Below are 8,167 nucleotides of genomic sequence, written 5' to 3' on the forward strand. Positions count from 1 at the left end.
AGACTTATTAGAAGTCTCACAGGTAGACATTCCCAGGGGGGGAATGTTTAAACTCTGGTCTGCCTGTGTGTGTGTGTGTGTGTGAGTGAGTGTGCAGGGCAGCTGAAGTCATTCAGTCTGCACTGAATCTGTGATTCCACGGCCTGCGCTATGGAATCTGCGTGGGCCCTCATCCACTTTCGCGGCCAGCCATCACGGCATATCAGTGATTCAGCTTCGCCAGACCTGGCCTGGGACTTATACGAGTGCACCTTAGCCAAGGCTAGCCAAAGTCTCCGCGAGGAGCGCGAATGGATGGGCAGCTGACTGGTCTCGTCTCTAGAGGAGGCACCCCTCCCTTGTCTGTTGTTGCGGCACCGTCATGGGGTCATGGGGTCAGGGCATAGTAAACCCACAGTCCTTGACACTATGATCAAAAATTTCAGAAAGAGATTTTCAGAAAAAAACAGAGTAAAATTAACTCCTGGCAGGTTGAAAACCCTGTGTGAATCTGTATTGCCAACCTTTAGTGTAGGGTGGCCTCCAGAAGGAACCCTAGATGTCCCAACAATCTGCTGAGCCTGGTGGGTCATCACTAGAGATCCAGGTCATCCCAATCAGTTCCCATACTTTAATTCCTGGTTAGAAGCTGCCCAGACCCTTTCCCCATGGGTGTAATTCGCTTGCAACAGGCAGGGACAGAGTAGGGTCTTAGTTGCCTCAACAAGGAAGCCTGCAGGGAAACAACAGAAGCCTGAGCCTCTGCACATTTTTACTGGTGACCCAGAGGAAAAGTTAATATTGCCCCCGCATTATGTGCCTCCAAGGCCATCAGCACCCAGCCCCTGGTCCCTGATACCTCGTCACTATCAGCCTCCCTGCCAACTCCAGACCAGTGAACCCACTTCTCCCTGGACTAGCAGCCTGACTGCACCCTCAGCTGGGAGCAGATGCCCTTCAGATACCAGCGCAAGAGATGCAGGGCCTGAAAGCAGTACCCTGTTCACAGTAGAAGAGAAGAGGCAACTGGGGTCCTTGGTCAGGGTGCATAGGCTGAAATTGCTGTTCCTGGGGATTTCACCACCCCTGAGAGACAGCACCAGATCCACCGATATCAGGACGCTCTGCTCCAGGAGATCAAAACTGAGTCCAAAAGGCCTATGAACATGACTAAAGTTTTTTTTCAGCCACTCAACAACCAGAAGAGTCTCCTGGAGACTATTATGAGACACTGTGTGAAAGTTATCGCATCTACACCCCTTTCAACTCTGAGTCACTAGGGAGCCAGCAGATAGTAAACACCACATTCGTAGCCTAAGCTGCCCCAGACATCAGATGAAAGCTCCAAAAGCTTGAGTGCTACACTGAGAGGACTGAAATTGCCAAAAAAATATATCTAAACAGAGAAGTTCAGGCTGACAGAGAAGCAAAAAGAAAAATAAAGAAAAAGGCAAGTCTCCTGGCAGCTGCCCTGAAAGAGATGGATGGGCAGAAGGCAGAGAGAAGCCAGCCACCTAGAAGGGGGAAGCCCAGGACCTCCCTAGCCAGAGACCATTGTGCTTACTGTAAAAAAAGGGAGGGTGAGGTATTAGAAGGATGAATGCCCCAAACAAGCCAGATCCCCAAAGCCCAGTTGCTGCCAGGAAGAGCCCCATAAGGAAAGGCTCACTGTCCTGGCAGGAGCAGACTCAGACTGACAAGGACCAGGCTCTCTCGCACTCAGCCCCCGTGAGCCCACGGTCAGAATGAAAGTAAGAAGCCAAAACATGACTTTAATAGCTAACACAGGGGCATAACACTCTGTGGTCACCCTCCCTCTAGCCCTCTTCAGTGAAAAAGACTGCAACTATTCTCGGTGAAAGGGTATCTTTCCATGACCCTCCTTACCCAGGATGACTCAGGAGACACAGGCCCACGCAAGAGATTTTTTTATCTGAAAGAGAAAGCGGGACAGAGAGACAGAGAGAGCAGAGAAAGCAGTGGGACAGAGAGACAGAGAGAGCAGTGGGACAGAGAGAGCAGTGGGACAGAGGGACAGAAAGAGAGAGCAAGCAGCAGCATGGTGCAGAGAGTTGTGCCTTTTATTGTGGTAGATATCCTTAGCCTGTTGCCTTGAGGGGGGTCGGGATGTTTAGAGATAAGGTGGGGCAGGCCCAGGCATGATTCTCACCGGCTTATGTGCTTGAGACCATGGAATAAATGGAGGACAAATTACTATATTCTTACACTTGGAGCCACAAAGACAGCAGCAGTCTCCCCTCTCACAAGAGGCAAGAGCAGGCATCCAGGAACGCCTGATCAGACTCAGAGAGGCAGGCATTCTAATCGAGTGTCAGTAACCCTGGAACACCCTGCTTCTGCCAGTCAAAAGACCAGGAGGAGAGCACCGGCCTGTTCAAAACCTGTGAGCCATTAATAGAGTGACTGTTTCTTTACACCCAGTGGTCCCAAACCCGCACACCGTCCTTAGCCAGATCCCAGAGTCGACCAAATAGTTCACTCGCACAGACATAAAGATGCCTTTCTCCATCTCTGGCTGGCCCCCCAAAGCCAGCTCTTATTTGCCTTTGAATGGACTGAACTGGATAAGGGCGCAGATGCAGTTAACATGGATGCGGCTTCCACAAGAGTTCAAGAACTCACCCACCCTCTTTAGAGTGGCATTGGCTGCAGACCTTGCCAGCTTTCCGAGAGATGCCACAAGCTGCACCCTCCTGCGGTACGTAGATGACCTCCTCCTTGCCAGTGACACCCAGGAAAATTGTGCAAAAGGCACAAAGGCCTTCCTGCAACTCCTGTCAGACTCAGGATACCAAGCCTCATAAAAAGGGGCACAAATCTACCAAGAGCAAGTCTGGTACTCAGGCTTCCTCCTCACCCAGGGAGAAAGGGCACCAAGGCCAGAGAAGAGAAAAGGTCGTTAACTCCTTGCTGCAGTCCAGGACGGCGGGGGGTGGGGGGCATGCAAAAGTTCCTAGGGGCTGCCAGGTTCTGCAAAAATCTAGATTTCCAGATTCTCAGCAATGGCAAGACCCCTCTGCAACCTCCTGGGGGGCCAGACTGAAAGCCCCTGCCTGGAAAAAGAGGCAAGAGCCACCTTCCTGGAAATAAAAACTGCTTCAGAACAGGCACCAGCCCTAGGCCTGCCAGATATGAAAAGGCCCTTCAATCTCTTCGCTACATAATGAAGGTAGCAATTCTGCATTGCAAAGATCATCAAAAAGAAAACAACCCTACAGCACAGGGAAATGGGACGGCAGATGAAGCCGCCAAAGCAGCAGCCAGTAAAGAGGCAGGGAGAGCTCCTTCCCTCACTGTGGCCCTAACACCCTGGTAGAGGCCCCTCCACCCAGGTACACTGAAAAGGAGAAAGACTGGAGCCACTTTAACTGACAACGGATGGTGGATGTTGCCAGACAGACGTATCTTTGTCCCGACTGCAACCGGGAGGAAACTAGTCAGCAAATACCACCAGCTCACCCACCTGGGAAAAACTGCACTGGAGGCCCTCCTCAAAAGCAATACTGCACCAGCCAGTTGCCAGCGCTATGCCGAGCAGTGAGTAGACAGTGTGTAACTTGTGCCACAAATAATACTCAGTCTGCACCACAACTCCCACCTGATGTCCAAAGAATGGGAGTTGCCCCCTTTGAAGACCTTGAGATAAACTTCACGGATGTCCAGGCAAGCAGGAGACTCAGACACCTCCTAGTAATAGTGTGTAGTACTCTGACTGGGTCGAAGCCTTCCCAACCAGAACAGAATGGAGCCGGGAGGTAGCCAAAGTCCTCCTGAGATAAATTGTGCCCTGGTTTGGCCTACCGTCCACAATCCACAGTGACAATGAGTCTGCCTTTGTAGCAGATGTAGTGCAAATGTTAACTAAATTTCTCAATATTACCTAGAAACTTCACACTGCATACAGGCCAGAGTTCAGGGAAAGTAGAGCAAATGAACCGCACCCTCAAAAGGTCCCCAGTACATTCCTTCCAGGCTAGGCACTCAGTCTGAGTTAAAGATAGGAAAAAAGACCCCCTCAAACCTCAGTAGACTGGCCCCACATTATTGTTCTAACTACTCCTACTGCCCTCAAGGTTGCAGGCATCACTCCAAGAGTCTGTCATTCCTGAGTAAAAAGAGCCTGTCATCCTGACAAGGAAGCACATCAGCAGGAGGCCCAGCCAGACCTCCAGGTCCTCTCTGCCTCCGCATCCGACGATTGTCCTCTGACTAATAGACACCTGCGCGCCGTAGATCCTGGCTCTCGTCGGAGTGGTGTCTTTTATTCTAGGCAGTGGACTCTGTGCTGTTGTACCCCTGGACTGGAATATTCCTCAAAAAAAGCTGCCCTTTCTATTGTCTATTAGGTAATCGTTAAGTTGTTTTACTGTGCTTACCTGTCTCTCCTAGCTGGACCCAAGTCTCAGCCTGCTTTTCCAAAGTACCTCTGTAATGTTTAATTGTACAAAAGTTATAAAGTGCATGGTGGGCTAAAGGGAGCGACCTCCTTTTCCCCAGTGAGATTTCCTAGGCAGAACAAGCTGCCCCTTTACTGATCCCTGCTCTGGTCGGGCTCGGTAGAGCTGGATCAGCTGCAGTAGGCACAGCAGCTCTAATAAAGAGACTTAGGGCCTGATGCCCTAACAGAGGAAGCTGATCAAGATTTAGAGCAGCTTGAAACCACCATGATTCAGCAAAATCAGACTGAGTCCCTGGTTAAAATGATGTTGCAAAATTGTAGAAGACTAGACCTCCTGTTCATGTCACAGGGAAGCTTATGTATAGCCCTTAAAGAAGATTATTGTTTTTATGCAAATAAGTCTGGCAGAGTTAAGAATAATCTAGCCAAAGTAAAAAAACATCCAGCATAGGAATAAAATGTTAAAAAATAAAAGCTCTTAATTCCCGAGATGGTTTGAATAGAATCCATGGCTAACAACTCTTCTAACTGGCCTTGCTGGGCCAGCGATTCTGTTGTTCCTTAAACTATTAGTAGAACCCTGTATATTTAACTAGCTCATTAACTTTATCGAGGAGTGCATTTCCTCCATACAGCTTGTGCATATGCGGAGCCACTATGACCCTGTCATAAACCAAGGAGATGATGCCCCCTAACGAAGTGTTTGAAGGGGCATCAGAGGGGGGAATGATAGGGAAAATTTACAAGGACAGCAACCTAGCCAGTGGCTCCACTCAGTCTCGCACCTCTCCCTCCTCAACATAAACAACACTACAAGGACAGTAATTTACTAGGTGGCTCCCCTCTGCCTCGCCCCCATCCTCAACCCAAACAAAAAAAACACACTCCCTTGGTTTCCCCGTGCTGCCGAGCACCAGGTCCCAAGGTTCGTTCCCTAAACTCCCTCCCCCTTGCCTGCTTGCTTGCTGTGTATGTAGGGATGTTACAGATAAGGAAGCAGAAAGGTACAAATTGCTCTCTTTTCCTTTGTTTGGGGCTCAGATTTTTTGGGAGATTACTCCCCTCTGAGCCCGCTGGTGTGAAATAAAGCCTCAACACTCCAAGACCTCCGAGCGCTGCTTGGTTTTTTTCTGTCTGTGATCCAGTCCAGGCTTTTTTTTCAGTATTTTCCGTAACAGGACTACTGGCATAAGTATGCATATGTTTTCAACCTTATTAGATAGTTTATATTTTTATCTTTGTCTCACTGCACTGGCTGGTTCAAAAGAGGAAGGAGATGCTAAAATATCCAAAATCCCATAATGCTGTGGGCATGTCAAAGGAACATAGGAGTCAACTTAGAAAGACCCCAAGGGTCAAAGATAAAGCATGTGAAACAAACAAAATAACAAAGCATTTGATTATAACCCAAAGTGTAGAATAAATATCCATGAATCTACACTGATGTAAATTAATCATTGAATAAATAAATGGGGGAGAAAAGACAAATCTCCTATGCAGAAGAATTAAAAACTATGAAAATCCTCTGCCCTCAAGAAGGGGGAACATAATCCCCCACTCCTTAAGCTTGGGGTGTTCTAGTGACTTCCCAAAGTACATTATGGGGCTGAATAAAGTAACTTTACAATGGAGAAACCTAACAAACACTTTCTCAGCCGGGTAATCAAGGTTAGCATCACCAATGATACCTCATGTTGGGAATAAGCACTCTTGATAGGATATGATAAAAATAGGACTTTATGTTAGTGTCTTCATCCCCAAAACATAAAACACTGTCTATTGTGAGAAATACATGATCTAGATTCCAATAAACGGTTCCAACAAAATATCTGACTGATACTCCTCAAAACTGTCAAGGTTATGAAAATCAAAAACCTGAGAAAATGTCACATTCAAAAGGAGCATAAAGAGAAATGATCGTTGAATGTAATTGTGGGTAAAACTGCAACATATTTCCAGAATCTCTCACCTGGCCTTAGTTCATCTCCATATCAATATCTGTTTCCAAGGGGTGGAGAGAAATAGCTCATCTCCATATCAATAGGTAATTACAAGGGGGAATAAGAGCATATCTGAACCAGAAAGGCTGGTTGGGGTCCCTTTTTGCAGCTAGGTTGAGAAAAATGGGCAAGCAGAAATAGATGACTGCTTGTAAGTAATAAACGTGTTTCTCCCACTTTATTTCTCTGCTTGATTGATTTTGGTTTCAAAGGTATTTTGCTCTGGGCTGGGAAAATATTCCCCCCTACACACCAGCCCCAGAGTTATATATTCTGAATGTAATCCTGGAATGGAAAAAGTTATTTGGTAACAAAGAAATTTGAATTAAGAATGAACTTTAGTTAATAGTGATTGCATTAACTAAGGTTCTCTGGAGAAAAAGAATCAATGGGAGATATACGAGGAGATTTGTTATAGGAATTGGCTCATGTGTTCATGGAGGCCACCATCTGCCCTCTACAAACTGGAGAACCAGAAAAGCCAGTGATATAATTCAGTCTAAGTCAAAAAGCCTGAGAGATTGGGGTGGAGATGTTATTCTGGGAAGAGGAAATCCTGGGGCAAAATACCTCTAAAACTGAAATCAGTCAAAGGTAGAAATAAAGTTTAAAACTTGTTTATTGCTTACAAACTACAGTCCGGGGCCATCTCTCTTTCCTGCTTGGGGAGAAGCCAAACCAGCACCTCCTTGGCCCCAACCTCTCAGGTTCAGATAAGTCTTCAGTTGCCCAGGTAATTACCCACTGATATACAGATGAACTGTCTTCACCTCTGAAGAATGCCTGTTGATATGTAGATGCACTAAAGCCAGGTGAGATATTCTGAAAATATTAAATTTTACCCACAGGGAGGACAGGGAGTAATGGTATAAATACTGGTTTGAGTCTGAAATCTGGAGAGCCAGTAACACAAGCCTTCAAGGGACTAGATGATGCCCACTGGCATTAATGAGGATGATTTTCTTTACTCTGTCTTCTGATCCAAATGTAAATCTCTTCTGCAGACACCCTCACAGACACACCATGAAATTACATTATTACCAGCATCTCCTACCTCACTCAAGTTGGTAATGCTCTTTGTACTACTTTCATAATTTTTTTCTGGAAATCTAAAGCTTTCTAAAGTGAAATTTTTATTTTACATATTTATTAAGAGTATTTACTTAAGACCTTCCAAATCATTAAACTTCTTCCTAATGCTGCTTTTCTAAGATCTTTTTGGTATGAATGTGTAATGAAAGCTAAAATATACTATTATCACTCACTGGTATAATCATTCTACCTTCCCTTTCAATCTGATAAAGTATGAAGTAAATTGTATTAATAGATTTTTCTAATATTAAAGCATCTTTATTAGTTAGGATGTTGCAGGATGGAGTCCAGTAAAATAGCAACCCTCAAATCTCAGTGACTTGAAAATCAAAGTTTTATTTTGCTCTTGAACTACATGTTTACCTTAGTTCAGAAGGTACTCTGATCATGTCATCCTCACACAGGGGACCTAAGTTAAGGAACTTCTAGCATCTGGATATCAATGGACATTGAAAAAAGAAGGAAATATGATCAAAGGCACAGAAACACATTTTTGAAGGATATTTTTTTGTTGTATCTTTTCTTCTGCCATGCCTAATTTATAATTAAGACTCTCTAGTGAATTATTAACTTCAAATATTATGTAATCACATTCTAGAAGTTCCATTTGGTTTTCCTGTCATTAGGCTTATATTTTTTCCTGGAGGCAGTTGTTGACTTTTACAGTGGTATCTGA

This window comes from Manis pentadactyla, chromosome 5, assembly GCF_030020395.1.
Source record: "Manis pentadactyla isolate mManPen7 chromosome 5, mManPen7.hap1, whole genome shotgun sequence".
Classification (NCBI taxonomy): Eukaryota; Metazoa; Chordata; class Mammalia; order Pholidota; family Manidae; genus Manis; species Manis pentadactyla.